We start from the raw sequence: 17,618 nt of genomic DNA, 5'->3' as shown, positions 1-17,618 counted from the left end.
AATTGCTTATATTTAAAACTGTACACTTTCTCCGCCCACATGTTTCTCTCTACACCATTAACAAAGTAAAATCTTGGTATCAACACATACCAAAAGCTTGAAAAGATAATAATAGCTAATATTTTTAAAAGGCCATGTGCTTGGTCCAGGTTTAAGCACTTAGCATGTATCAATTTACTTATTCTTACAGAAATCCCATTTGGATATCAGTAGTATTATCAGATTATCAATTCTAGTTAACAGATGAGGAAATGGAGTCAGGAAGAGCTAACATAATTTCCCCAAGGTCACACAATTTGAAAATGACAGAAACATAACTCAAACCCAGATGGTCTGGCCCCAGAGATAGCACTTTTTTTTTTTCCACTAGCTTTTTAAAGTTTTAAATTATGTTAATGGAGACACAAAATCCTGTTGTTACACTGAAATGTAAATGTTAACATGGCACATAGGAAATTAACAATGACCTTACCATTGTTTTTTGTACCATATCAGAGTACTGAATATGATGTTGATAAGTTGTATTTAACTTGGGATAAAAATGTTTCTGTTATATACTTTTGCTGTGTGCCTACAAACTCCAGAGATAATCTTAATTAGGAAGTGATCTGAATAGATGTACACTGCTCATTCCAGTAGAGAAGAAAATAACTATCTACTTGAATAACTAGCTTTATGCTGTTCCATCATTCTATGTATTTGTGCCATACTAACTTTGAAGATTATGATGCTATAAAATTAAATCCTCTAGTTTATAATTATACTAAAAATTCATAGTTTCAGCTTTGCTCTGCTTAAAAAGAAATGGTTACCAAAAAAGCTGGTTGAATAGTGGACAAAAATCAGCTGTTTGATATAAAAATTTGTAATTAAAAATATATATTTACCAGGGCACCTGGGTGGCTCAGTGAGTTAAGCTTCTGCCTTTGGTTCAGGTCATGATCTCAGGTCCTAGGATTGAGCCCCACATCAGGTTCTCTGCTCAACAGGGACCCTGCTTCCCTTCTTCTCTCTCTGCCTACCTCTCTGCCTACTTGTGATCTCTTTCTGTCAAATAATTAAACAAAATCTTTAAAGATATATATATGTATATATATATTTATATTATATACCAAATTGAATATTTTGTTCTTAAATTACTAAAATAGCTATTTATGTAATTTGTCTATTACTCTCAAACTTGACAATTGAGTTTAAAATGTCTGTTTTGAAGTGCCTGTCTGGCTCAGTCAATAGAATATGTGACTCTTGACCTCAGGGTTATGAGTTTGAGCCTCACATTGGAGGTAGAGATTACTAAATAAATAAATAAATTAATTAATTATATTTTTTTCAAGCTATTCCATTCTGGTTTATGATACATTACAATTACCTATAAGGTATCAAATATTATACATAACTATTGCTATATCTTTCTAAAACCCAACATATATATTTGATAAAATACAAGCAGAAACATGAAATTTATGGTTTGGAAGGTAGCATGATAGTGAGAAAACAGCTCCAAACTTAGGGTATGTGAGACTTTGATTCCGGTCCCAGTTCTGTTAAGTGTCTGTGTGGATTTGAGAAGTATCCCCTAAACACTCTGCTCCTTAAACTTCTTGTTAAACAAAACACTTCAAGGGTGCCTGGGTGGCTCAGTGGGTTAAAGCCTCTGCCTTTGGCTCAGGTCATGATCCCAGGGTCCTGGGATTCAGCCCCGCATCGGGCTCTCTACTCACCAGGGAGCCTGCTTTTCCCCCCCCTCTCTCTGCCTGCCTCTCTGCCTACTTGTGATCTCTGTCTGTCAAGTAAATAAATAAAATCTTTAAAAATAATAAAAAATAAATAAAAACAAATGGCAAGATTTCATTCTTTCTTATGGCTGAATAATATTTTACTATATATATATTACATACACACACACATATATATATGTATATACATATGTGTGTGTGTGTGTATAATATATATATATATATATATATATATATATATATATATATATATAAAATATCTCTAAAATTGTCTTATCCATTCACCTATTGACAGACACTTGGGCTGCTTTTGAATTTTTGTATTTTCCCAGAAATAGTGATATGCAGTATGATAACTTTCTCATGATGTTGCTGAGCAGCAACAGTAAGCTGTAGCTCCCCGTCAGCAACATGATCACAAGGGTAAAAAAGAAAAAAAAAAAACTTAGAACCATTTTGTATCCATATAGTCATTTTGTTTTTCCTCTTTTAATACAGTTGTTAATAAATTACATAAAATACTCAATACTTTATTATAAAATAGACTTTTCATTAGATGATTGTGCCTAGCTATAGGCAAATTTTAAGTGTTCTGAGCATGTTTAAAATTAGCTAGGCTATAAGGTGCCTGGTGACTCAGTTGATTAAGTGTCCAACTCTTGAATTCAGCTCAAGTTATGGTCTCAAAACTCTGAGATGGAACCCCCCCCCCTCCCGCCACTGGACTCTGCACTGAGCATGGAATCTGTTTATGATTCTTTCTCTCTCCCTCTGCTCCTCCCTGGTAGTCACACTTTCCCCTCTTAAAAAAAAATGGCTAGGTTAAGCTATGATATTTAGTAGGGTAGGTATATTAAATGCATTTTTTACTTATGATATTATCAACTTATGATTAGTTATTCAGGATATAACCCCAACTGTAAGTTGAAGAAAATCTGTATTATGTTACATCAATCCTATTTCTTTCAATCTATTCTGTAAAGACTGCCCAGCTAAATACCATTTTCGTAGCTCTTTTTTTGCCATGCCTTGGAGGTAGTACGCTATTTCAAGATGAAGCTGGACATCTATTTCCCAACTACTGGCTTCTATAAACTCAATGAAGTGGATGATTAATGCAAACTTTGTACTTTTTATAAGAAGCTTATGACCACAGGAGTTGCCGTGATGCACTGGCTGAAGGCTGGAAGGAGTACACGGTCTGAGGTAGTGGCGGTGATGACAGACAAGGCTTCCCCAGGAAGCAGGGTGTCTGACCCATGGCCATGCCCTCCTGCTGCTGAGGAAGGGGCATTGCTGCTGCAAACCAAGGAAGACAGGAGAAAGAAAGTGCAAATCTGGTCAGAGTTGCATTGTGGATGCCAGTCTCTGTGTTCCCCCTCAACTTGGTCATTATTAAAAAAAAACAAAAAAAAAAAAAAACAAAACAAAAAACAAAAAACAGATGTGGGGGTGGGGGAGAAAAACATCCCTGGACTCACTGATACTACTGTGCATCATCACTTGGGGCCCAAAAGAGTTGGCAGAATCCTTAAACTTTTCCATCTCTAAAGAAGATGATGTCCATCAATATGTTGTGAAAAAGCCCCTAAAAAAGTAAGAAACCTGGAACCAAAGCGCCCAAGATTCAGCCTCTTATTACTCCGTGTGTCCTCCAACACTAACGTCTGTGTATGGCTCTGATAAAACAGAGTACTAAGAAAAATAAGGAAGAGGCTACAGAATATGCTAAACTTGCCATCAAAAGAATGAAAGAGGGCACAGAAAAACACCAGGAACAGATTGCTAAGAGACAGAGGCTTTCCTTTCTGAAAGCTTCTACCTCTAAGTCCGAGCACAGTTAAAAATGAGATTTTCTAAAAGTGACAAATAAGATTAGACATCTAAATAAATAAATAAATAAATAAACAAGCAAATAATAAATAAAATTTTTGTGATTTTAGGTTTTTTTTTTTTCATAAAATCCAAAATCTGACATTTTCATTGTTCTTCCACAACTTTCTCTCTTTAAATATCTTAGAATATAAGATAAAACACACACATAAAAATTTAAATTTTTAATATATATTAAGGGAATATAGATGTTTAGAATATGTACAACAGTAAAATAGTAAGCATAAATGCACAACAGTTTAAATTATCTTATGATGCAAATTTCATCAGGTTTTTATTAATGTGTCATCATTAGAAATTATAACCCCTGCTGGATTTACATTTAAGATTACTGCTTCATGATCACTTTCAGAGTGATCAACTCAGCAGGTTTTTAATAATCTACAAACTTGATAAAATCCACTTTCTACAGAATGTCTATTGCTTTTATAATGAAAAAACAATATAAATTATTTTATTCAAAAAGGAGTGTTTTTTAAATTCAAAACTCGTATTAATGATAGGTTCTAGATAAGAACTATTTCTTTCAATGCATGTAAAATAATTTAATGATATGTTAAAAATATTAAAGAAGAGTCACTGATTTTCTTAATGATGCACTAAAGCTCCATTTTCTGAATGTTTATAAATATGAATAATTTATTTCCAATGATGTGGATTATAGAGGTAAATACATGTGCCCAAATTATACACATTATAAAGAACTACAGGTTTTTTCGTGTCAGTACTTGCTACTTGTAAGAACAGATCATAGTAACCTCTCCGTATGTCACCCAAACTAAGTAATGATATAGAAAACTCTAGCATTCTATATATGCTTACAAACTTAAAATTAATATCTTCAATTTTAAAATCACATATGAGCAATATTTATTGAAAATGTATTATGTGACATAATATGCTGGAAAAAACTGGAAGCTGACAAAATATTTTCAAATTCTGATACATAAGCATATTATCCTTACTTACTTCCTTAAAATTAGAACTTTATACCCATCTTAGCACTTCTAAATTTTTCTATAAACATTTGGAACAAAAGTATTTTAGTAATTTTTACAAAGATTGGTGTTTTCCAAAATATTTCTTTAAACTAGACACTCTGGGTTTTTTTTGTAATTTTATAGAAGATTTATGTATATTTTTTGTTTATACCCTACATAGCTTGATTATTTTCGATGTAAATAATTGATTATTTTAGGATTTAGGTTATATTTACTTGATTATATTTGAATCAAGAAAGGAACATTTATTATGTACTTGACCATTTAATTATATTGAATTTTTAAAACTTCTAGTAGATCTTGACTCATAAAAGACTACCACATACTCTAGTTCCTTACTTAACCATTTCAAAACCAACAAAACATTTTCTGAGATCATAGAACATATTTTGAGCTTCATAGGTAGTTATAATTGCTGCATAAACTTATTTTGACAGGAGTTACTCTGCTTTTTCACTACAAGGAAGAAGGCAGAAGTGGCAGAACAGATATAGATTAGTGAATAAAATAAATTTAAAAAAATTCCATCACGTGTAGTATCTTTTTTATAACAAATCTTCCTGAATTTACAAAGTAACTAAGGGTAGAAGTTAGAATGAACCAGACCAAAATTATGTCTTTCTATTTAATTATAGAATGGGTGGAATATATTTGCATTATTAGAGAAAAGCCCTAGTAAATTTGAAAGGTTCTTTCTCTTATTTTTAATTTTCCAGGTGCAAATTTCAAGGTTCAAAAAGCACAATGAAGAATTATACTTTGGTAAGTACCAATGTGTTTTTCAACATTTTAAGCATTTCAAAACCAGAGTAGCTGGAATTTATGTGCTAAAGATTTATTTTTGGAGAGAATAAGTATAGTCCTTCATTTCTGTGCTTATGAATTTCTCAGCATTTAATAGGCCTAAAGAATCTGACTTAAATTTTGCTTTTCAGTCATTTTGGTATTACACTGATACAATAATGTTTGTATTCAGATAATATACTCAAATACACAGTTTAGGTGTACATTTAAATTAACAACATATATTTAAAACTAAAACCTTTTTATTTCCATTTGAGTTAAGTACTTTAATGAGTAAATACATTTTTTTTTTGAGAAAACATTATGGGTAACATTTTCTGAAAGCTTTGCCAGTTGAAATTTTTTTTTCTCTCATAATTAAGCCAGATATAAAAGCCTTGGGTCATAGTTTGTTTTCTTCAGGCCTTTATAAATATTTGTATATTTTTTCTTACTTTTCAATATTATAGATAACAGTTTATTAACATCTATTACTCAGTCGTTTTAGGTTAAAACTAGTTCTCTTTCTCTGAAAGTTTTGTATCTAATCACAGAAATTCTTACTAACATAAGTGACTTTAAATATTATTTTTCAGGGGTGCCTGGGTGCCTTAATAGGTTGAGCATCTGACTCTTGGTTTTAGTTCATGTTATGATCTCATGCATCATGAGATAGAGCCCGAAGTGGGGCTCTACACTCAGTGGGGCGTCTGCTTGAGGAATTTCTCCCTCTGACCTCCCCATTCTTGCATGCTCTCTCTCTCAAATAAATAAATAAAACTTAAAAAAATTAAAAATAAATGTTTTTCATTAAAAAATAAGGACTTTAAAATAACTCTATGAAAGCTGTCTTTGAATCTGATTTTATTCCAAATTTAAATTTTTATTAATATTTTATTCTTTCTGCAATCATCTTTTAGCAAAAAAGTACAATTTAATGAATTATGATTGTTCCTATTAATAAATTTCTTTTTAATGCATTTCTATTAATATAACAAATTTTATAAATCACTATTGCTATTTTAATATATTCAAGAGAAATAAGAAAACTAAAAGTAATTAGGAAGTGAAATATTCATTGACCACCTACTTTTTATTAAGTTAAAATATAATTTTGAATAATAAGGTGAGCACTCTTTTTTCTTTAATTAATATTTGCTAAATGCCAGGTATCATACTGCAGGCACTATGAAAGCACTGAGTCAATACAGTGGTATATATGTAAGGTCTCTTATCTAAGTGTGTAGCATCCAAATGGGAAGAGATAGACAATAAATATATTAACAAAAACAACACCAATAATAAGATATTTTCAGACAGAAATAAATAATAGAAGCAGTTAATTTTTTCTTGAAGATAATTTTTTTCATATATAGGCATAGGTAATTTTTTTTTTTGAGATTATATGATTTTTGACCCACCTGGAGTATAATGGAGGTTTGCCGGGTGGATAATAAATAAAATATCCTTTAAGATAGAAGTGAAAAACATGTGTTTTGTGTATATAACAAAAATGCATTGATTTTTAAATTTTTTCTTTTTGTTTTTGATTTATTGAGTAATAAAAATTCTATTAATTATCTTAGTTAAGACAGAAAGAGAACTACTATAATCTCTTCAATTATGATTTCACAGCCTTTTGTTCAGTTTCCCTAAAGACAGCTTCCTTAGAAATACACTTTGATTGGATTTGTTAATATGGTTGCCATGTACAGTTGAGATTTGGGGAAATAACTCAAAATTCAGGCAATGTCAGAGGCTGCTGGAAAGAGTATGTGGCCCCTGGGCTCACCTCATGTGTGTGGCCACCTAACCACCTAAAGAACACCCACATCGACATAAAAAACCAAGAAAGTGACCTGAAGACTGGCAGAACAGACCCTCCACAGGTGGTTGTAGACAAAAGGCCACAGTGAAGCAGATCCACCCCCTCTGCTATGCTCTTAGCAAGATCCCATCAAAGCAGTGCCATGGGCCTAGTAGTGTGCAAGCAGCCCAGAGAAGAGTCAACACCATTCCAAAGTGAGTCCTCCTCCAGCACAAAGGGAAGATAACCACACACCAGTCTGACTGTGACCCTAGCAGTGGGCTGGTGGCAGGCAATGGGTCTGAATACAGGCCCCAACCACCAACAAAAGCTTCTCAGGGGACAACATAGGGAAAGTGCCCCGCAGTTTGGTGCTACTTTGTCTCTGGCACACACCTGGTCTGGCTCAACTCAACCCCAAGGCAGCCCCAGACTGGCCCTTTAACACCACAGGCACCAGACTCTGCCTACAACAGAGAACCATCACAAACTGGACTGAAGGCAAACACACCTTTACCACAACAGTAGAACACCCCTGTAACAACATACATAGGAGACACCCCTGAAGCATCATTTTCTTGTGGAAAGGAGACATTGTACTGGGGCACTGAAGGAACTCTTCTTCATAAAGCTGCTACTTTTAAGTGCAGGAGACATAGCTGACTTTCCTAAAACATAGAAACAGACCACAGCAATAGACAAAATGAGGAGACAAAGGAATATGTCCCAAGTGAAAGAACAGGACAAAATCATAGCAAGAAACCTAAACAAAATGGGGATAATATGTGTGACAGCAAATTTAAAGTAATGCTCATAAAGATACTCCCTAGAATTGAGAAAGGAGTGTAGGACATCTGTGAGACCCTCCACTAAGAGATAGGAGACCTTAAAAAGAACCAATTAGAGATAATGAACTCACTAAATTAAATTAAAAATAGACCACCTGGAATAAATACCAAACAAGAGGAAGTAGAAGAACATATCAGCAATATGGAGGACAGAGTAATGGTAAATAATCAGGCTGAGCAGATGAGAAAGGGAAAATGTGCAAAATGAGAATGGATCCAAGGAACTCAGTGACAATGTAAACAATAAGAGTTGCATTATAGGGATCCCAGAAGGAGAAAAGGGGGCAGAAGATTTATATGAAGAAATAACAGCTGAAAACTTCCTGAGTCTGGGGAAGGAAAGAGATCCAGATCCAGAAGGCATAGAAAGCCCAACAAAACCAAACCAAAGAGGTCTGCACCAAGACACAAATAAGATGGCCAAAAATAGTGATAAGGAGAGAATTTTAAAAGCAGCAAGAGGAAAGAATGCAGTTACATATAGGGGAAACCCCATAAGGCTATCAGTGTATTTTTTTGCAGAAATTTTGCAGGCCAGAAGATTGTGGCATGATATATTCAAAGTGCTAAAAGGAAAAAAATCTGCAGCCAAGAATACTCTGTCCAGCAAGTCTTTCCTTCAGAATAGGCAAGATAGAGTTTCCCAGGGAAAAAAAAAAAAAAAAAAAAAAAAAGTTAAAGGAGTTCATGACCAGGAGCAAAACAAGCCATGTCCCCATCACACATGATGCCATCCACCTGTGGGTTCCAAATCAACAGTCCAGCCACCCTCCTGTCCCAGTCATCATGCACTGCTTGCCTCCTGCTCAATGCCAAGTCAACACACCTTCACCTCAGATTGACAAGAACTCAAAATGACACTTGTCCCCTGAAATTCCAACCTCTGTGCTAAAGTTTGTGCATGAAAGTGGGCATAATAAAAACAGTAGAATAAAGCAACCCCAATAATGTCACTAAGTCTATGGAATAGCGAATGGATAAAAAGAGTGTGCTAGGCTGAGAACATCTCTAAGAAACATATCAAAGAACAATGTATCTAGCATGATTCTGGTTACTAAAAGAAACAAACCTGGGTAAAATAAAACAAGACAAAATCAGATAGGGAGACAAACCATAAAAGGCTCTTAATCGGGGCGCCTGGGTGGCTCAGTGGGTTAAGCCGCTGCCTTCGGCTCAGGTCATGATCTCAGAGTCCTGGGATCGAGCCCCGCATCGGGCTCTCTGCTCTCTAGGGGAGCCTGCTTCCTCCTCTCTCTCTGCCTGCCTCTCTGCCTGCTTGTGATCTCTCTGTCAAATAAATAAATAAAATCTTTAAAAAAAAAAAAAAAGGCTCTTAATCATAGAAAACAAACTGAAGGTTGCTGGAGGGTTGTGGGTGGGGAGATGATGTAACTGGGTGATGGACAGTAAGGAGGACACATGATGTAATGAGTACTGGGTGTTACATAAGATTGATTAATCATTGAACTCTACCTCTGAAATTAATAATACACTATACATTAATTAATTGAATTTAAATAAAAAAAGACCTCCCCCCCCAAAAAAATATTCAGGCAACATTAATTCATCCGAACTTAGTTTCTATTAGGTATTTAACTAACGTTGTGGGGAGGGTGATTGGATGCCAGAAACATCTTTGTCTATAAAGACTTCATGGATTATATTTTTGACAAAATAATAGATAAAAATTTAAATGAAATTATTCTCAACTAAAGAAATGAACATAGTAAAATTTTTGAGTTCAACTTTTGTAATATAGCATCTGTATGAATATATGTCATTTTGATTGTGGGTTTTATGCAAAAATAAATTTAAAGGCCATAATCTAAAGGTAATAATTTTGCAATTCTTGGGCTCCAGTATAACTATATAATGGATGTTTATTTTACTAAATCTTAGTCAAAATTATAATGGATGGAATTGATTTAATACCATATCTATCACTAACTAGATCCTGAATGTCATTCCCTTTGGACATGTTGGGTATTTAATAGGTGCAAGTGTTTGAATCTGAGACCTGGCTGGAAGGACATTGCAACTTTCCTCAGTATCATATCAATGTCATTGCCCAGATAGCAGTAACATGAGCATCAACCACCTGCCTGAACACAAAATGGGGCCAATAGGCACATGTACAATATAAGCATTTTAACGTTCATTAGGAAAGAGCTGGCAAGCAGCAGCAATTTTCCATGATAAAAATCCCTTGATCTTTTTAGAGGAAATGTCTTTTAATTGTATCTAGGAGTTCAAATGGACCACAAACCACTATAGTATATTAAGTCTCTATACAATTGTACTACTGTTTAAGTGTAGCATTTTCATTACTTCTAATTTAGTTAATTACACTTTACCTACCTAAATTCCCATGGCAGTTTTCATTGGAGGCAACAGTTAATTGCCTTGTTCCAAAGAGGCATTTTTGTGAGCTATTAAACTCACTTAAACTCTTAGTTTAGGAATGATTGCTTCCATTCTTGCTTCTGATGGATTCCTGAATCAGTGTCTTAGAAGAAATTTAAGACTAACTTAGTTCAAATATTTTTAATGTATCAATTATGATGTATACTAATTCTTAAAATTTTTTATCAATTGTCCCTTTTTTGTGCTAGGGCAATATAATTTGAATTTCTATATCTTCACTCAATTAGGACACAAGTGTATGGTGTACATGTGTGCACAAGTAACTATAACAAATAAGCAAAAAATTACATAAAAAATGAAAGTTCATTAATAGATTATAATATTGAAATTAAACATAATATATAGCAATGGTAATCTGACACAGGTTATATTTATTACATGGCGATGAGAAGCCTATATAGGACACACTTCATCTAAATATGATGATAATATCACTTTCAAACAAAAAATAGAAACAAAGTGTTTTGAAAGCCATGTGTAAAGAAAAACATTGACCTATGTCAAAAAACAAAGAAACCGCTCTTATGACCCCTTAATCCATGCCAATGTAGACAAATGGACTTCTCCACCCCAGTAACCAGTAGTAAAGTATATAGAAACACGAAAATTAGGAGTGCCTAAGTTTTGGAAGTTATAACCTCAAACTGATCCTCTTCTCTTTCTCCAGAGCTCTTAGCCATAGAGGACAGTCGCATCAGCAATTATTTCCATTATTGTCACTATTTTGTTAATGCCTGGGACACAGTCTTCTATAAACACAGTGTAAAGGAAATGACAACTTCTGAAATTAAGGAGAAGTTGTCATTTGTTTGGGTTTCTAGCAATTGCCCTATTAGATATGACAGATGTGCTGTCTCAATTTTAAATGCCATCTTTGATATCAGCTCTAGGAGAAATTTAATAATAAATCATCTTTCCTTCCATAGCAATTTCTCCCTCCTCTTATATTTTTTGTTGATTAATTTTAAATTAATATGGAAACTTTTACCTCAGCATTCAAACAAGGGTGGTCATTATTTTCTCTGGTTCCATTGTTATTTATTTGTATGTTCTATAACATTTACCAGTCTTCTGGCTTATATTATTTGTGCATAAATCTTATCTCTCTTCCTAGATTAGAAGCTACCACAGGACAAGTATTTCCTCATTTTTCCTTTAATAGACACTAAATCCATATCAATAAATTGATGATTAATTACCTTTTTTAGATGTATTTAAGGGATTATTTAACTACATGCGTCCCCCAAACCATAGGCTAAATTCTAATGCTGGTCTCTGGCAATAGACTGGTTTATGGAATGTATGTAGCCCTATATGACCATCATCTTTTGGAAGCCCAGTTTCTCTTTTCAGTTAATACTGGAATCTGCTATTATCTGCATTTTACAGGGTAAAAAGCTCACTCAGAAAGTATTGTTTTACTAATGGTGTTTTTGGGTAAGTAGGGATGGGTTTACAGACCAAAGCCAATAATTTAGGTCAAAACCAAAACTGAGAAGTCTCTTCAAATCAAATCTTTCCTTTAGCACCTGAGACACAAATTCACATCCTTCCTCCTCCTGGGCTACCTTCGGTTAGAATTCCAGGGACACTGTCCCTGAAATAATTATCTGGCAAGAGATATACCAGGGAATGCTTTCTGAAGAAGAAAAAAAAATGACAAAGAGAGAAACTAGGTTCAATTCAAACCTAAGAAAGCTCTCAGTTGATCCAAAATTCCCCTCGAATTAGGATGTCCCTTGAGTCTCTAAACTGAAGAGAGGGGAAAGAGATTTTGTATTCCCAGTTCAGTCATCTCAAGATGGGAACATCCCTAAGTAAAGAAACTTTTTTTAGCAGGAAGCCATAACTCAGGAAGGACTCCGGAGCCAAACCTCTTGAAAGCTGAAGAAAGACTGCTGGGTTCATTCTGAGCAGCCATCTGGTAGCACCACATAATACCTACGGATTGGGCTCTACCTAACCCACGGGAATCACCTCCCATCTCCAAGCTTCACCACTTCTGGCATTTGAAACCTGGGTTCACCCACATCTCCATCAATTCCACAGGGGATAAAACACTCTTTATGTTTCCCCACACCAGGTTTCACCACTCCCTTCAAGTTGGGCATGACCTTTAGGAAGACAATAACACTTTATTAAAACAAAAACCACACCAACCAACCAACCAAACAAACAATAAAACCCCTTTGCCTAACAACACCCCTGGTGGGTAGTGCAAATTATATCTAATAAATTACATTTTCTTTTTTTATATTACAGAATATTTTCACAAACTAGAATTTCTTTTATATAAAATCTTTGCTAAGCATGGTTTATTTTTTGAATATACATATCCAACTAACTTAGATAAAGAATGCGTTTTAAATCTGTCCTCTTTTTTGCATCTTGTTGTCAGAAAGGAATCTAGATATCTGAAAGAATGTCTCTAGACTACCAGGAAATAGGAGTGACTTTTTTCATGAGTGACAAAGCCAAATTAATAAAAAAACATACCTATTTGTGTGAAAATCATTTTTTTTCTGAAAGCCTAAATATTTGTCTTCATTAGATCATTAGAAGTATGGGAAGAAGAATCTCAAATTAGGTTCTAGCAGGGTGAAATTGTACTGGAAAATTATTTACGGATCTAGATAATGACTCGTAGTATCAAGCTAGTTCAGACAGTATGCGTATTTAGTATTTCTACAGGGAAGCAGTTAAAAAAAAAAAAAAAGAATGCTGCAAATGATTGCCTTTCACGAAACATCAGATAAAATGGGTCCAGAAATATTAAAGTACAATTTAGACAGATTCCAATTTGTCTTTTCCAAAGGGATGAGCTAAACCCCTTCTTGAGAGAAATTTGCTTTTTTGTTACCTGTGCTGTTTCTGTCCATTTCTGTTTTCAAATTTGGTGTGTGATTTTTTTTTCTTCTTTTCCAGCTAGGCAGCTAATTTAATCCTGAATATTTTAATGTAGCTCTCAGTACAAATGTGTAATAAGAGGTCCCTTAAGTAGACCAATTCTACTCTTTTGCAGAGGTACTCAACCTTGCTTTTTCTTTGCTAGACACGGCCTTTTGCTTTCTTATTCCTTGATATCACATTAAACACCCAAGAGTAAATGTTCAGTCCCAACCATCTGGCTCTTTTTGTCTAACAAATAACAAACCATGATTTCCCTTTGATTCTCTTTTAACGTTAAAAATATTTTAACATTTTTGCATATATAGCAATTATTAAGATATGTTTCGGCTCATGACACAATAATATAAACTGCAATTAAGACATATACTCTAAGAGTTTACTTAAATTATTATTTATGTTTGTGGTCTTATGTTACATTAACTCATTGCTGATTACTCGAGGAGCTGCACGGGCGAGCTTCCTGTCTCAGAGGTTGAAAAGCTCACTATCTTTGGTAATATTTGTGAACTGGATTATGATTATCAGATTAATGACAGTGCACTGGGTCAACTGTTCTCTACTTTATCGAGTCACCAAGGAATTTTGAGGCCAACCTCCACAATGTTGGAGGTTGACATAGATTCACTGGATATCTTGTTAAGACTCTGGTTTGTAGAAGCCTGAAAACTGAACTTTTCTTAGTTTACAATCATTCATCTCTGGATATTAGTTTTCAGAAATTCTAATCTATACTTTTTAGTGTGTGTGTGTGTGTGTGTGTGTGTGTGTGTAAGAGAGTGAGAGAGAAAACATAAAGAAACAAAGAAACATTTCCCTTTTTTCTAAGGCTTAAAAATCCATTCAAATTCAGAAGCTAAACTTCAATTCCTATGTGCTCAAAGAGTACTTTCAAATTGAGTTGTGAGTGGTTATGACAGGAGACATGTTAATTCTGCATTTTTTAAATTTTAAGTGATAAGAATCAATAATGAAAAGAATTAGAAAATAGAAATTGGTCTTATGTTTTTCTTAGTTTTTTCTGTCCTGCATATGAGAAAATAGATGCTAAATTTTTCACCACTGTCTACCAAACAACAAACGAACCAGTATCTTCAGATATTTGAAAGGTTGTGTTATGTGGACTACTCTAACCTGATTATTGAGCTTTTAGAAAATCCCAATGCTTTTCAATTTAATAATTCAGGATCTACTTCATATAAGTTCCAATTTCTTTTAAATTACAATATTAAAAGCACATCCCACATATTTATGTTCTTCTTGAAGATGGAAAGTTACTTAATTACCTGAAATAATGTTTTATCTGTATGGGCGGCTTATATATTCACATCGAGGTTATCTTTCCCTTTGAGAGATTCACTGCATTTATGACATCACTTTACCCTCTCAAACTGATACACATTTGACATTATAAAATTATGACATTTTGAGAAATATATTTTAAAAAGTAAACTCTCATCAAATCTCCTAGTTTCCACTATTTTAAGACAAATTCAATATAATAAAATATATATAAAAGCATCTAGTGGGGCGCCTGGGTGGCTCAGTGGGTTAAAGCCTCTGCCTTCGGCTCAGGTCATGGTCCCAGAGTCTTGGGATCGAGCCCCACATCGGGCTCTCTGCTCAGCAGGGAGCCTGCTTCCTCCTCTCTCTCTCTGCCTGCCTCTCTGCCTCTTGTGATCTCTATCTGTCAAATAAATAAATAAAATATTAAATAAAATAAAATAAAATAAAATAAAAGCATCTAGTTATTTTCTATTCATATTAGGACAAAGTAAATTAAAACAGAAATATCAAGTTCTTATTCCTGCTAAGTGTTTAACACAAGTAATTTCATTAGGTCAGAAGGAGTCCTGTACAGTGTTTGATATACAAAAGATTGGTTTCAGGTAATTAAATAGCTGTATAATTTGGAATCATGCATCCCATGTATTTCATGTTGTTTTAGGACTATAGCAGTTATTGTGATTAAAAGTTAACATTGCATGACTTACAAGTAAAATTATTTGATCTATTTCATAGAAAATGTATCTACAATTCCACCTGAAAAATATATATGTTTCAGAACTTTTACTTTTTATTTAATTGGTACTACAGAGAAAGAGAGGTTTTGAAACTAAATAGAAGATGAAATCGCCTTTTAAAGAAATCTGGTCGTAGTTTTAAAATAACTTTTTTTTAAGATTTATTTATTTCATCGAGTGCAAGCACCCATGGGCCCATGCACACAAAGACAGAAAGAGAGAGAAAATGTGAGTGGGGGGAGAGACATAGAGAGAGAGGAGAGAGAGAAGTGGTAAGCAGACTCCTGGGTTGGCATGGAGCCTGATGCAGGGCTTGATCTCACAACCCTGAGATCATGATCTGAGCTGAAATCAAAAGTGGGACACTTTACCAACTGAACCATCCAAGTGCCCTTTCAAATAAATTTTAAATTTAAGTTGAAGTTAAAGTAATGGAAGCGTTGAAATACAACATGTTTAATTATATTAGTTATTCATATACATGCTACCATGATCAGAAAATGGCCAAACTTTCTAGGATCAGAATTTGGTCAGATTCACTAGACTCTGTACCTTTATATATTATAAAGCATAGCTTCAGTATTGTAATTATTGAATACATGTCAAAAATACCATAACGGGGAAAAGAGATCTCTATTGGAAAACAAAAAATTCATACTGGATACCTCTAGAAATATCCATGTGGTCATTACAGAGAAAAACAGAGCAACATTTGACGTTTTTATATATTATTCCAGTTTAGTATTATTTTATTTTGAAGTCTGTGGCTAAGGATTGGTGTCTATTTCCAATGTTCAGAGTTGCTAAAGGTTTCCTGGTAGCATCACCCCAAACTTCTAATTCTGAATATGCTGTATCCCTACATATTTTCATGCACTTGTACACTTGTTTTTTGTTTTGTTTTGTTTTGTATTTTCCCCTCTATAAAATGTCTTTTTCTTTAACCTGGAATTTTTTTTTTTTTAATTTAAACTTAAAAGTTCAGTTCAAGTACTGATACCATCTTTGCCTATCTCTGCTTAAATTATCTTTTTTCACACCTGGATTCCTCAGTAGACTGACTACAATGGCTTAACAATAAAATTTTATTTCTACCAGAGAATGTAATAAGTGACTGGTGCCTAGTGACAAACAAACATACACTGAATAAATGAGTGTATAAGTGGATTAATTAATGAATACCTAAATGAATGAAAATTGAAAGGATAAGTACATGCATAAGTAAATGAATTTAGAGAATAAAGCAATTTTTTAGTTTGGTCTATGTTAGATTATTTCCTTTTTCCTCCTCTTATTTTTTAAAAAAATTATTTATTTATCTATTTTAGAGAGGGATGGAGCACAAGTAGAAGAGGCAGAGAGAGAGAAAGAGAGAATCGCAAGTAGACTCTGGCTTAATCGACTCTGCTACCCAGGTCCCCTTCCACTTCTTATTTTTTAAAAAAATTAGGTAAAGATGAAAGAATCTTATATTGGAAGTTTCTTTGGGGCACCTGGGTGGCAGTCTGTTGAGCTCCTGACTTGAATTTGGCTCAGGTCATGACCTCAGCATCATGGGATCCAGCCCCACATCCGTCTCTGTGCTCAGCATGGAGTCTGCTTGACATTCTTTCTCTCCTTCTTCTTCTACCCACCCCCCCCCCCCGCTTGCTCTCTTTCTTTCTCTCAAATCAATAAATAAAAATCCTTAGGGAAGAAAAATAAGTTTCCTTAACATTCTTTGATTCCACTGGGGTCCATTTTACCACCTGTATGTCCTTTTTAGGTTATATGAAATAGGAAATAAAATAAGTAGAAAAAATAAAAAATCATATTTAACACAACTAAAATTTTCAACACATATGCAAGCTTCCGTATGTGTGTTTATGTATGTGTATATATATGCATATATAGATAGATATATCTTAATATATAGAGTAAATCTGAACAGAGAAATGTATAGAAATACAATAAGAGATAAAAGGGCAATTGCAGGGCACCTGGGTTAAGCCTCTGCCTTCTCCTCAGGTCATGATCCCAGGGTCCTGGGATCAAACCCCACATTGGGCTCTCTGCTCAGCGTGGAGCCTGCTTCACCCTCTCTCCCTGCCTTCTGTTCTGCCTACTTGCAATCTCTCTCTGTGTCTAGCTACATACAGTGTTATCATACTGGTTATACTAAAAAATGAGAAAGGTAAATATATCTTATTAGC

The sequence above is a fragment of the Enhydra lutris genome, unplaced genomic scaffold (genome assembly GCF_002288905.1).
Source record: "Enhydra lutris kenyoni isolate GAN:26980312 unplaced genomic scaffold, ASM228890v2 scaffoldscaffold21, whole genome shotgun sequence".
NCBI classification, from domain to species: domain Eukaryota; kingdom Metazoa; phylum Chordata; class Mammalia; order Carnivora; family Mustelidae; genus Enhydra; species Enhydra lutris.
This window is presented reverse-complemented; position numbering follows the sequence as displayed.